At 39.1% G+C, this 14,527-nt stretch overlaps 1 protein-coding gene across 1 annotated transcript in view; it reads left to right on the top strand.

Annotated features, from left to right (window-relative positions):
- The window catches only part of LOC115354980 (potassium voltage-gated channel subfamily A member 1), a 47,322-nt gene extending 40,038 nt beyond the window's left edge, over positions 1-7,284 (top strand). The window contains exon 2 of the mRNA XM_030045569.1: positions 7,179-7,284. The gene's annotated coding sequence lies outside the window, so the exon portion shown is untranslated. The remainder of the gene's footprint in view (positions 1-7,178) is intronic.
- The last annotated feature ends 7,243 nt before the right edge of the window (positions 7,285-14,527 follow it).

Genomic DNA, 14,527 nt, shown 5'->3' with positions numbered 1-14,527 from the left:
TTTGTCCAACCTAGTAACAGCAGCCTGGGGAGCAGGGCTTCAATAAAAGGTCAACTGTGTAAGTCTGAGGTGATGCACACAATTATGGAAAAAACTAAGGCACTCCATCTTTGAATGAAGCAAAATAATTTATTCTCTGAGCAAGGCAACTGTGTAGACAACACATATTGATTCTCAGTCTTCTTCAGGGTCTGTCTGGTCACACAAGCCTTTTGTGCCTGAGGAACACAACTCTTCATCTTATTTGTTTCTGTAAATCTTAATTTTGTATTGAGCTAACAATTTTTGAAGAAGTTAGAAGTCCAGCAACATAGGCTAGATATACATGGCAGTCATTAATCACCAACAGCAATTTTAAATACAATAAAAAAGAGAGTAGGCTCATTAGAAATGAATAGGGACAAAATAAACTGCAGATTATTCACAGCTAACAAAGGAACGTACATATTCCAGTTCAGTGGTGAATGATTAGAATTGCCAATAGAGATTTTGGAGATCAGTAACTCCACTATGGCCTCCTCTTCCTCTTCCACCTCATCCTCCTTGTTCCACATCCCTTTTCAACTCAGCATCCACACATACAACACGACACAAATGTTTCCATTCATCCACTATAAATTGGAAAGGCCATTTTCACTTGTTTGTCATGTCAAGAGGTTTCTAAGAGTTAGGTTTAGGCAAGTAAAATAGCTTTGGTTAAGATTGGGGTTAAGGCATGGTAGCTAAAAAAAAAACAAAAAAACAAAAAAACTTTTGTCTAAGTTATGGTTAAGGTGAAATTTTTATTCTTGGTAAGGTTAAAGGTTAGAGTTAGCTATGGTGCAGTTGGGAATTCTATGATCATGGCTGAGTAAGAAAAACAGAAGCTAAAAGTTCACTCACAATAGAACCACAGCTAAACCAGGGTCATCAGAGTTAATGATAAGAAAAAAGGCTGTATTAGAACCTCGGACATTGATAGTATGCACTTTGGCCAAGTGAGCCACAGGATGCCCCACTGCAATAATATTTTTTTTCTAGAAATAAAATGTCATCTGGCATGCAAGTTTTCTAGAATCAAATGTATTTGGAATGAAACCCTGTTATGAGATGGATTTTCACTTCAACTTCTTAACCACAGCCTATCATAAAACCACCATTGCGTGCGCTTGGCATCACACAAGATCATGAGAAGCTAGATCAGAAGAAAGAACCAGAAGGTAGATCATCATTGGACTATTGCTTATCACAAGATGGCCTGCTGATGTTTATCTCCAGCAGCATATGAGGGGCTGATGGGTGAATCTTTCGGTGATGCTGACACCTGCTCACATTCTTGGAAAGACCAGAAAAAGAAAGTGAGGGGACAAGAGGAGCAGGGAAGAAAGTTCTCCTGCATGGTGGATTTGGCCCTGCAGGCTGCTGCATATGTTGCAGTGGATTACACTGATCCAACTTAATGCCTAAGACCATGCAATCATTCATAACTACAGGAGCTGTTGAGGGCACAGCCCCAAAGCGGCACCATCTGCCGCTTTGGGGCTGGATTAACTTCGAGGAAGATGTGGAAAGGTGGGGGTGGGCTCTAATGCTGCAGCTGGACCAGAGGCACATAGACCCTGGCTTTTGCAGCACTGCTATCCAGCCTGTAACACCCACCCACCCAAGTACCCAACCTCCTAGCCACCCATCCTCAGAATCCTTACACTCTACCTACACCACACACCAGGGTTGGACCAACATCAATTCTTGAAGGCTGATACTCATACCAATGTTTGGATTTTCTGCTGATCTTTAAAGCTCTAAAATGCAACTTTTCATATTAGAAAATGAAAACAGGATATAATTACATTACTTTCAGTGTAGCGCTTAAACTTCATGAGGTACAACTATAAGATACAACCATCTCGCTATATCTGACCATCTTGCCATTGTCATGGACTATCAAAAAGTAGTAAGTCAAAGCATCTGGACTTTAGCTTGAGGGTGTTTCACCTTTCATCCAAGAGGCTTCCTCAGTTCTAATGAGTGATGGGGAGTCCCAAGCAGAGGCCATTTATGTCAAGGTAGAACAACCATCTCAGGGCAGAGATAGTCAAAAGTTTAAACCATGTCCACACTAAGCCAGGTACATTTGAAAGCACATTTCTTCCCACCTCCATTTTAACCTTCCATCATACTGAGTCAGCAAGCTTTTCAAAAAAGTTCTCCAAGGTGTGTAGATCTGAAAACACCAGCCTGGCTTTTCCATGTGGGGAAAACTGAACTTTCTGAAAATGATGACATAAGATCGTCATGTGATCTAGCAAATGTTTCTGCATTGCAGAGTGGATGTTGCATAGGCGTGTACACATTAGGGGACTATTGCAGTGTAGTGTGGCTGGGAGGGCAACATAGTATTGGTGTATTCAGATTTATCCAGCTTAGTGTGGACATGGCCTTAGATTCCTGGGACTCCCCACCAGTCATAAGACATGTTGAAGCCTCTTGTATGAGAGGTGAAATGTCTTCAAGATAAACAAGAAGTTGCTTTAGTGCTTCTTGATATACTACGACCTGGATGACTGAGAATCTTCAGACATTGACATGGATATTCCCACCCCTATCCGCATGCCAAGAACAAAATGCACAATAACCGTTTGCAACCTCAAATCCATTTCTCTGTCATCTTTCTCAGCTGTCCTCACTAAGAAAATGTTTGCCACTGCCCACCCTGGATCACTAACACCCACTGACCTACAACATCACACACTCCTATCTTGATCAGCTGGCCCTCTTAACAACCAAAGCTGTTTCCGTCTTGCTCTCTGATACCTGTTATGCTCCCCAATTTCGTCATTTGAAATCCAACCACCAGCTATAAACAATCCTCACAGCAAACCAACAATGATGACCTCTCCACTGCCTGCACCACCGACTTCTTGCATCTTATCTGGTTCTGGTAGCCCCCACATTTTGTTTTCTTCTGTAGACAAGCTCCTTAAACCCATGGTTTAATTCTGAATCTTTCACAGAAGATAAATGAAAACTTTATCTTGTCACTCTTTCAAAACAAAGAGACTATACAAGAATTTGGCCATTTGGCCACTGCACCCCTCCCCTCGAATCAACCAGTCCTCAGTGTTCGGAGATCTCCTATGTTGACCTTTTCAATCATCTCCTGGGTATGGAAATTGCCACTTGCCCTACACCCTATCTGCTCCAGTCAGACCAAAGTACTATCTGTCCCCTCTGCGATGACTGGCAGCATGCATGGAAATGGCACTCCTTAAAGGGATAATCAGTGAATATGCTGTAAGAAATGAATGAGATCTAGACCTTACTCATGCACAATCTACTTAAAGGAATAGTACACCCATTTTGAAAATGTGATTAGATTTCACTTCCCCCCAAGCTGTTATGTAGCACAGTAGTGGTACTATCTTCCTCTCATCGTTAGTGCTGGATATTGACTTAATACTACAAAAGCTAATCGTTATCTTCCTGCTTTTGAGGTGGACTTCCCCCCTGGCTAACATTCTGGCATGTAAACAGAGGCATTCTGTATGTGTCTCTGTTTACATGCCTAAATCCCCTTTAACTGCCTGAAATTGGCTTTTCCGTGATACTGGGGGCATTTACAATTTGTCGCAGAAGAGTACTATTATGGACATGATCAGTGATAATATATGGTTTTGGCTATCAAGGTAAGGCTAGCAATCGTGGAGCAGGAAAGTCATAACAACAACAGAGGAAAGCTATAAAAATAAGAATGGACACTGAGGCTAAATGTAAAAAAAAAATGGTGATTATAGATAGACTATAGATCACCATGTTGGTTTGTCAGTTGGTCAGTTAACGGTTAGGTCCAGAGACGTATATCTCAAAATATATTGGGTGCAGCGCCACCAAATTTGGTGGTAACATCCATATTAGCAGGCAACAATGTGCCATGGAGAACCAAGAGTCTGCATGTTTTCATTCCAACCAAAAACTGCCAGGTAATTTCACTGATTAGCGCCTCCTCTCTGCTTGAAAGGGAAATGAAAACCTGCAGACTCTTGGCTCTCCGTGGCACATGGTTACCTACCCATCAGCTAGAGGATAAAGCCTGGCAGTTTGACCTTCCCTCTGGCACCACCAGCATGCTCAGTGGGGAATCTGCATTAGAAACACACGTTTATTGCTGATTGGCTGCTTCCACCATCTGCTCCTTCAGTACTTGCAGTGGTTTTGTGGATGTCATTTATATCAGCTACATGACAGAGCAGCAAGACAAGTAACAAGTGTTAGGGCAGGAACTTGACCAACAGGAGGGAGGGGAGTGGAATAAATGAGACGTTACCTGACTCCTGACTTGTAGCATTTGACCATTTGAATGCCAAAATATCTAGAGCATTTAAGTATTCAGGATTTTACTTTTGATATTACAATTGCTGCCATCGTGTAGGCCTAAAACAACAAAGCCTAAAATTCCTTATGAGTCCCATAGCTGTTGAAAAATGCATCTCACACCTACACAGTATCTGACAGGCTATAAAGATAACAAGCTCCACCAACATACCATTTTTACTGTGTTGCAATCTAGGGGCATTAGCAGGGATTTAGGGACTCGTGACTTGAAACCTCATGAGTCTGCCATAGCGGAGGGAGTGTGTTCATTTACAGTCAGAAATTGTCTTATAGAGGCTCTAATTTTGGGTCAGCAACTTTGAGGTATAACTTTGAGGTATATACAGTATATGTTTTAGTAGATATATCATAAATGACTAAAAAAATGTCCAACATGATTTTTATTTCAGTGCAGTGAGTTAAAGGCAGACTATGCAGTGTGGAATGGGAGGGTACACCACTGTGTTTACTGATGTTAAAGATGAGGCTGAGGAAGGGGAAAACCTCAGGCTCATGCCCAGAATGATAATCCAGAGGATTAATGGAACACTTTTAAATGCCTGCCTTCAATCTAATGTTTTGACATCAAATTTGCGCAAAAACAGAAACAATGGAGTGAAATGCTCCTAATTACTGGGTTATGATGAGCTAAAATAGTCTTGAACTACTAAGGGATTCCAAGGTTCTGTTGTTTTGAGAATTGAGTGTCACCCTTCATTAGTCCTTCCTGTTTTGATTCCGACTTTTGTGTGTGTGTGTGTGTGTGTGTGTGTGTGTGTGTGTGTCATGTGGTGGCTCGTTACACTTCCGCCTTTTTGATGGCTTTCACAAATATCAGATGTTTATTTCTGATAATGGATACATTGTTTAATTATAAAGACTGGTTTTCATATCAAAATACTCTGTTTTGTAGATGCTAGCAGTAATAATCCTATAATTTTTACGAGTTACTTCATGTAAATAGATTATAAGTATAACCTCCCCACCCCAACCCACGTCTGCTCAGGAATGGCTGAAGGGGATTTTTTCTGTTGCTTCGTGCCCCCTCCCCACCAACAAGGAATATTGAAATGTCTGTCCTTTCATAGGTCTAGCACTTTCCCTGTTCATCCTTATTCCCCTAGGCATCTCTTTCAAATGGTGTAAATGGACAGTTTTGGTCACAAACCCTATCTTGTGACATTTTGTACCTTAGTTCTCAACTTTGTTGTAGTCAAGGATGCCCTTTTAACAGCTGCAGTCTTCACAATCGATATGAAGGGACAGAACATCCCAGCAACAGAGTCAGAGTACAGAGTCTGTCTGTACATCAGCTCACAGGTCTGCTTTTCAGATAAATGTACATTGCTCGACTACAATGTACATTTATCTCGCTCAGGATTAACGCTTTGTTGGTCTCGGATGTGTGTCCCTTTCAGAAGAGTCAGTGGTGCTGCTTGTGAGAAAGTCGTCATTATTAGTGAGCCCTAGCTGAGCCTGCAGCGCCACATGGCCGGCTTTATCTCATGACTCTAGTTTCTCTCGAGTTCGAAATGATTAGTGATGTTGCTGTGAGAGGAAAAAGTAGCGCTTTGCTCAGGCTCAAACACAGCATGGGAAATATCTGCCCATATGTTCCCACTTGAAATTCCTGGATTTGTACAGAGTAGGGCAGATAAATATAAACATATTTTTGGAGTAAATCTGAATCTGTTTTTTTTTTTTTTTTTTTTTTTTTTTTTTTTAATGCAAATAGCTTTAGCCAGCTGCAGAGCATCTTTATATCTTTATCTGCAGTACAACACACTGCGCGGTGCTACGTCATCTAATATAAGCACCCATCCCACCACCTTAAAATGGTGTGACACTTTTGATTATACAGTGCACCCTAATACACAGTGTGGATAAAATGTTTGATTTTGTTAGATGAAGAGCTGTGTATGGAAAGAGATTTGTGCAGAAATTTGAATTTGCCATGCTTCATTTATTTCACTTGTAAGGCACAACTGAAAATTTAATGCAGCTGCATGGAATTGATTGCGATCAAATTGAACTTAACAAATTAAACTAGAATTTCAAATTTGTTTTTCCAGCTTAGTTTCAATTTTCTTAATTTAGAATCAGCTTCTTGGCTGTAAAGCCACACAGAGAAATTGAACCTTAAACCCAAACCTGTGTGAAGCCTGACCTCTAATGGCGAAAAGTATGGTGCCTAATCTTTGGCCCTAGGTGATGTCAGTACTTTTTGTACTCAATGGGTGATTGTGGTTTAGTTACCTTTTAAGTTAGGTGGCACAAAATAAGATATTTGACAAATTATATATATGATGTGATACATACAAGTCCAGTAACTGTGTCTTCTATTTGATTTAAAGGGCTATACTGATTTTTTTTCTCTTTTTTTTTCTTTTGTTTTTTTTGTGGCCAGCTGGTTTGTCTGATCTTTTTGTAAACACAAGTTGTGGTTTTGATTCTTTGGTGTGTAGATTCTTAAAATTTTTATGCATACTCTCACCAGAGGGAGATTACTTCACCAGTCCCCCAGACAAGCCTAGCTGCAGAGGTGTCATCAAGTTTTCATTATCTCACTTATGGGCCAGTCATGGTGACTTTGAAACCTGAGCGAAATCTTTTGAGTTCTTTCTAAAATATTGGACGAAAAGTGATGAGCAAATTAGCAAGAAATGACTGGAACACGGTGGGCTTGAAGGGTTTTGACAGACTGTATGTTAAAATACTAACACGCTCACTGTACACCTGAATTTGAATTTTGATTTTGATTTTTGTATTTTCTAACAGGATGTACCTTCTCTCCTTTCTCCTTCTCCCTTCCTGTTCTGTGTTCACAGAGAGTTAAAGCCCAGCCCTCTGACCATCAGGAGAATCGACCCACCCCTCCCCCCAACCAGGACATGTCACATCATCATCTACAACAACGACCCTTTTAAAAATCTGTGCCTTCAACCAAGTCCATCAAAGATATTTTGGAACAGTTGAAATATTCTTTTATTACTTCTTCTTTTTTTTTTTTTTTTTTTTTTAATTTCGCGAAGCCCCATCTGACTAGCCAGAGGATCTGCCTGATGCTGGAGGGCCGAGGATCGTGCTGCTCTCTCACTCTCTCTCACTCTCCAGAGGAAAAACAAGCAAACAAAAATTTAAAAAAAAAAAGAAAGAAAGAAACAGAACCAGGACATGCAACTTTTGATCATTTCAAAGTCCTAACTTCTGTGTTTTCACTTTCTACAACTTGTGTTAGTGAAGAAAATCCCTCGCTGTGCAATATCAGTCGATATTAGTGTGAAGCTGTCATGTGGATGTAGACTTTGGATCACTTTGCTCTTTTTGTTAATTTTTGTAATGATGTTTTCCTGATTTCTATTTTTCTAAAATGATATTGGTCTCAGACAGATGGCAAAAAAACATGACTCCATCTTCATCTGAGCACACAAGAAGAAGAGGAAACCTGTAAAAGACAATGTGTCAGATTCACTTTCCGCAGCTACAAGCCCTCCTGCCCTGATGTGGGCCGAAGCCATAACCTCTCACATTTACTGCACAAACACACCGCCGTCCATCAGCGAGCAGCCAGGACGCTGTCTGTCCCGCTCAGTGTGTGGACGAGACCACGCGCCACCCGTGTAAGAAACCCAGGGAGCCAGTGAGTGGGACTGTATTTAATTTTATTTAATTTAATTTTTATTTTATTTTATTGAGGAATTGAGCTATTTTTCTGTTTGTTTGTTTTTTTAATTTTATTTATTTTTTTTACACTGGACCAAATTTACTTCATTTCTTTGTATTTTTCAGTTTTGAGGAGAATTTGATTTGATTTGATTTTTTTATTTTTTTGCCTTTTTTTTTTTAATTAATGAATCGATTGACCGATTAATTAATTAATATATTTATTTATTTACAATTTTCAGATCATTTTCTGGTCATTTTCTGATGCTATTTTTTTTTTTAAATTAATATTGTTTATCTTCACTATTATCTTTTTTCTAAATGATAAATCAAGTTCGTTCCCCTGTTTTTGAAACCAGAACAAATTCACTTGATTTCTTTCAATAAACATGGGATCAAGGGTGATTTGTAATTAAAAAAAAAAAGATAATTTTAAAACTTTGCAAGAAAATTACTAGAAAATTATAAGAAAACTATAAAATAAATAAAATGATAAAAAATAAATAAATAAAAATAATGATAATCCTAAATTAATTAATCAATCGATTAAATAATTAATTAAACTAAAACAAGCTGAAAACTTCTCCCCAAAAATAATAACAACAACAACAACAAAAAAAAAACTGACAAATGAAGTGAATTTGGTTCAGAGGCAGAGAGAAAAGCCCACCCACAGCTCCTGGGTTTGAAGAAGGTTCAAATGAAGCCGACGACTCTGAGAGATATTTGGGTTTGTACATCAGGGGCTGAACTCTGAACTAGTTCGTGTTCTCAACCTTTGTGTGGCCTGTTCTTGCTGAACGTCGAGTTCTTTTGTACTTCTACCTACATATCAAGGAACTAAGTGGCATGTGTGTGTGTGAGTGAGTAAATTAATGAACGAATGAATGAATGAATGAATGAATGAATGCTGGAATGGAGGATAAGAATTCCTGTTTGTTGTTTCAGTCCTGTTTCTGCCGTTGTGACTTGTGTTATCTGTCCCCTTAAAGCTGCTATCCCTGTACTGTGTAGACTGAAGATGTCCAGCCTTATCCCTCCTACAAACAGCCTCCATTCTCTCTCCATATACCTCACACACTTCTCTCTAGGTTCAGCAGATGCGCTCTGGTTGATCCTCACAGTCAGACTATGACCCTGTTTCCACCTGGCATTAAAATCCATCCTGAGTGATCTGATCACCATCTGACACTTCTAAGTTCAGGTGGAAACAGCAGCAATGTGTCCTTAATGCGTCTTGAGATCGGATCTCTCAGGCCACTCAGAAGCCTGATCCGCTATTTTCGAAGTGTAAATTGACATGTGTCCCAGGACGCATTAAACGCATTAATTTCCCAAGGACCACTTACTTACCTGACATCCTCTGTCTTTAGCTCTGGTCCAGTCCCAGAGCCCCAACACCAGCCAGACCATCACTTTTCCTATAGAAAAAATCTCCTGCCTGACTCTGCCCAGTGCAGCTGAACTGTCAGATGATGGATTAAAAGCAAACTGAATTGGAGGTTTGCTATAAAGCAGCTGGTTAATGAATAAAAACACAAACTGTCTACCTGCAAGGTGGAACTACAGGCTCAGCTCCCCTTAAGAAGACATGAGCTCCCCTAAAACATAATGTGAGAAATTTCCGCTTGTCTTTAAAATATGTATTGACAATATGCAGGGTTTTTTTTTTTCCATATAAAATTTGGAAGTGGCAGCTTTTCTTAAATTTTGTGTCCCAGCGCAATTAAGCACATTACTTCTAACTCTAGACACAATAGAATTACTATAAGAATACTACAGAAATATTATAGGTGGCAGTGTGGATGTGCAAGTTGCAGTTACTACAGGAACACCAGAGAAATATTACAGGTTGATTTATTCACCTAAGCAGAGAGCCCTCTCAAACCTGCTCGAATAATTCAATAATGTGAGCCTGAACATGATCGTTTCGAGCCTTTAACAGATGTGAAATATGTCTTCAGTAAATGCCTGCTGTCTCTGAAATGCTATTTGATTTTTAGTTTTTGTGTGGAAGGAGGACTCTCTCTCTCTCAAATGATACATGTTTATCTGCATCTAGAGCAGGAAAGTGAGGTCTGATCACAAATGTGAAGGTGAGACACGTGGAGACACGGAATGGACAGCCTCAGAGCTGTCCACTTGCGTTCAGATCACCAAAGCCACATTTTAGTACCAGGTGGGAACAGAGCCAAGGGAAATCATTCAACACACCAGTGGCACACAGTGTGCTTGTTTCAATCAAATCCACATCGCAGCATTTTCCACATTTGAAATATCTGTTTGTAGAGATAGCCTCAAAGTGTAACTGTTAAAAAAAAAAAGCAACAAAAAATGTGCATGGTTTTGATTGAATCCAGCCCTACATTCATGTTGACCCGGGGATGTTGTGCTGTGCCAGCAGTGATCGAGGTAGTTTCCCCTGTGAGAAGTCAGTGTTGTCTGCTGCCTGTGAGTGTGAGTCACCTGTGAAGCCGCCTCTGTCCTTCAAGAACCTTCACTGACTTCATCTCCCAAGACAAACGCTGCCAAACTGGTCGGAAGCCAAATTTCTGCTGTTCTCTGTGTATAACTGGTTGAAGTGTTTCACATGTTAAACCTCATCCCTTTAATGTTACATTGTGTTTTTAACAACAAAACATATATTATTTGTTAAATTGTTAATATATGCAGAAGAGTTATGAAATAAACTGAAACAAATAATACAAAAATTTGCTTCTGTGCTCTGACTGAGAAGTAATACAATACAGGTACCAGTACAGGTGGGTCACATGACTGCTTTCAAAAATATGAGGGGGAAAAAGGCGATGCGCAAATTAGCAAGAAATGATCGTAACATTTGGAAAAATGTCTAATTTCAAAAAATTATCAGCAAATTACCAGATCATTAGCAAACAAAAAAACAAAATTACCAAATGTTTGTGAAAGACATCTAAATGCAGCATTTTAACCATTTGAAACCTGATTTTCAACTTGATTTATATTAACAAAATATAAATGGCAAAGTAATTGGCAAATTAGCAAGAAATTTAGTTAAATAAATACATACATACTTACATACATACATACATACATGCATAAAAAATCACAAGAAAACAGCCATAAAATTCCAAACTAAATATTAGCACAAATTAATTTTTTTTTTAACTCTTATTCTTATTCCTGTTATAGAAGAGTTATGAAATAAACTGAAACAAATTTTTAACATTTGCTTCTTTGCTCTGATTGAGAGGTGATGAAGTAGGTATATTCCTTTGCCACTAGATGGTGCTGTTTGCCACATTTTGACATTTCATGTACAAGGCTCCAATAATCCAAATCTAAGTCTTCAGTTCTAATTTGTCATGCAGAGAAAAATGTTGCAAAGCTGTAAAAAGACCAGTGAGCATTCAGGAGCTATGTTCCATATGACACATGATTACTCTGAGCACATGCAGGGACTTCACCTGATTTCAAGCAAACTCTGAAATGAGTGGGGGGAAAACTGTAATCATGCCATGCAATTTATAACATGAGTACAAAAAGGCAGTTGCTCATTTTGCATTGCATATTTGCATATTAATCAACTTTGTAAGCTGCTAAATGACACACTTGAATAAGAATGCAATTCAGTTGCAGGGGAAGAACAAATGCATTGAGTTTACACCATAAACTTTTATTTTGCTTTAAAAGTAGCCTTTAATTCAACTCAATTCAATCCAATTTTGTTTGTATAGCGTCAAATCATAACAAAAGATATCTCAAGGCGCTTTACAGAAACCCAAAAGTTACTGGCCAAATCCATGGACCAAAATCTCCCCCAAGAGCAATCACAGCACAGCAGTAGCTTCAAAGTTAGATAAAATATTTTCTTTTGTATTATATTATGGAACACATCCATATTTTGTATCTGCTGGTTGCTGCCTCTCTGATGCTCCATCACACTTATACTGAGTGAAATATTCAAACGCAAGATGTCATTGTGATATGGCTGCAGCATCACATCAAATAGAAAAGATCTACATGTCTTGTTAATCATTTTAGACACATTTTAGACACTCCAAATCAAACATATTTGGTATCTTTGGAAACCTTGGGATCTCCACTAGAGTATCAAATAAAGTTCTGCAAGGTTGAACAAAGCTTGTGTCATGGTAAACTCAGCCTTGTTCCTTCACCACATATCCAAATGTTGTGAAGGTACAAACCATAAGGGGACAAATAAACAAATTACAAATTTACATATTCCAAAATACTAAAAGTATCATTTCAATATGTTTTGGCCTTTTCAATATATTGTTTCACAATCTCTTCTCCACCAATATGTCTTTTTTCTAGTGGTAGTACTTTCTTCCATCTGTAGTTCTACCAACATTTTTTTTTTCCCATTTCTTCTTCAAATCTTATTAAATGTTCTTTTGGACACAATAGATGATGGTCCAGTTTTAAAGGTATGGTCTAGTATCAAACTCCTTGTTCAGTCCCTTCAACCCGGTTTGTGGATCCAGAGCAGCTCCATCTTGAGAAGAATGTTGTCCATGCCACCCCCTTCCTCTTGGGCATTTGACTTCAACACCTGTGTATCCTCAGAGAGGAGATGTGATGATGTGCTTCTTTGAAATGGTGCAGCTACAGGATTTCAGATTTAGGTCTAGAATTCTAATGTCAGTCCTGTGTTTGGATTGCAGGTGCAGAAGGCTGTCAATCAAATGAGGGGCAGAAGGTACAGAAAAGTGAAGTGATGTTCTATTTGTATTTCTTCCACTGTTACAATGTGAAAGTAACTTCTTAATCCCCAGCGAAACCGATCATGACCCAGGAATCAGCTGACAAACCTCTCTCTGCATGGAGGGAATTTTAGATTCTGCTAAGTTCATGATGATTTCTACAGACAGTGATGATAATAAAAAAAACAGAATAATTTGAATGAGAAATTACCTTCTTTAGTTCCCCTGAACACACTGCAGTCCTTAACAAGGTCTTCATTTCAAGCCTGGACCCCTTAATTCCACTTCACATTGAATCAATGCACCTCAAAATTTCTTAATCCATGCAAAAATCCCCTTCCCTGTCAGCCGAGTTTTGAAACTCAAACATCAAATTCAGGTATTGGTTTTGATAATTAAGTAGAAAATACTGTTCAGCACCTCAAAAAAAAAAAAAAAAAAAATCTTAATCCATGCACAGAACTCCTTAGTTTTTTCAGGGTCAACTCAAATTAATGGATCCTGTTTCCCAGTGTATCTAAACAAAAGCCAGTGGCAGATCCTGGATCATGCAAAATATATATCTCCAGGAGTTGTCCAGACTGACTACAGACTGCTGCTTTTACATGGTGAGTGTGATTCTCACTCTACATTTAACAGGCCATAATAAAGCAGCATAATAACCATAGAATTTTATGCCTGGTGCTTAAAACGAGCCTAACATCGTGTGTTTATCCTCTACGCCTGCAGATGCTGTTCTTGGCAATGAAGAGGGGCCCTGCAGTTTGGAGAAGGTCTGGGACAAACATAGTAAATCATCCACTGCACATCCATAACATGCAGGGACAGCAGAGAACACAGGATGGCAGTGTCTACCGTCAGTACTGAGTCCAGTGAGCTAACAGTAATCCTGTCATGCTGTTTTCCTCACTCGGACAGTCTGAGTCATCTGAGCATCCTGGGTTGACCTCAAGTGATCTCTGTGATGTTATTTCTCTCTTAAATTCACGATGTCTGCATGGAGTTTGGATGCTTTCTCTGTTCTGCTGATCTTTGTCATATCAGCCAGGTAGACCGGAGACTCTAAATTGCCCATAGGTAGGAGCGGTGTCTGTCTGTGTTAGCAATGTGATGAACTGTTGAGCTGCCCGGGGTGTTCAAATGCATGCTGGGATAGAGCACAGCCCCCTATGACCCTGAAAAGGAATGAGCAGTGGAGAAAACAAACGAGACTAGCTATGTTACCATATTGGACTGAATCATTCCCATCTCACATATAGGACAGTGTGTTTACTATATATGCATTTTGTAGATATTAAGTTAAACATGCAAACTCGCTGGAATGGTCCTTTAAAAAGTTCAGAAAATCCTGAGGATGACAACCAGGGTGTGGCCAACACCCCTCCAAGCAGAGGGTCTGATTCAATAATGCCCCAGTTCTTAAATATGATATTTTTCATTTCCTGAGTCTCTGTACTAAATTTAGTGGGAAAATGGCCTATTATAAAATGTATCACATCTACGTCTCCTATGCAGTAGTCGATCACGATCAAGGGCTTGGTCTTAGACATGGCATTATCGATAACAGCCCTCCCATAATGTCTTCTTAAGAATCATGTCTGCATTTCATGACCCTTCCACCTGACCACAATACCTCTGTAACCTTTTTTTTTTAGATGACTAAACAATTGATGATTGAATGATCAAATGATTTAGTCACCTGAACATTAACCTTTTCACATGATGATCACAGGTAAAGGAAGATGAACTTTTTTCTTACCTTTAATCATGACCTTTTCCGAGCCTTAACCATGATGATAAGCATTGTA

Source organism: Myripristis murdjan, chromosome 23 (genome assembly GCF_902150065.1).
Source record: "Myripristis murdjan chromosome 23, fMyrMur1.1, whole genome shotgun sequence".
Taxonomy (NCBI): domain Eukaryota; kingdom Metazoa; phylum Chordata; class Actinopteri; order Holocentriformes; family Holocentridae; genus Myripristis; species Myripristis murdjan.
Note: the sequence above shows the minus strand (reverse complement) of the source record. Positions and strands in the feature narration are given on the sequence as shown.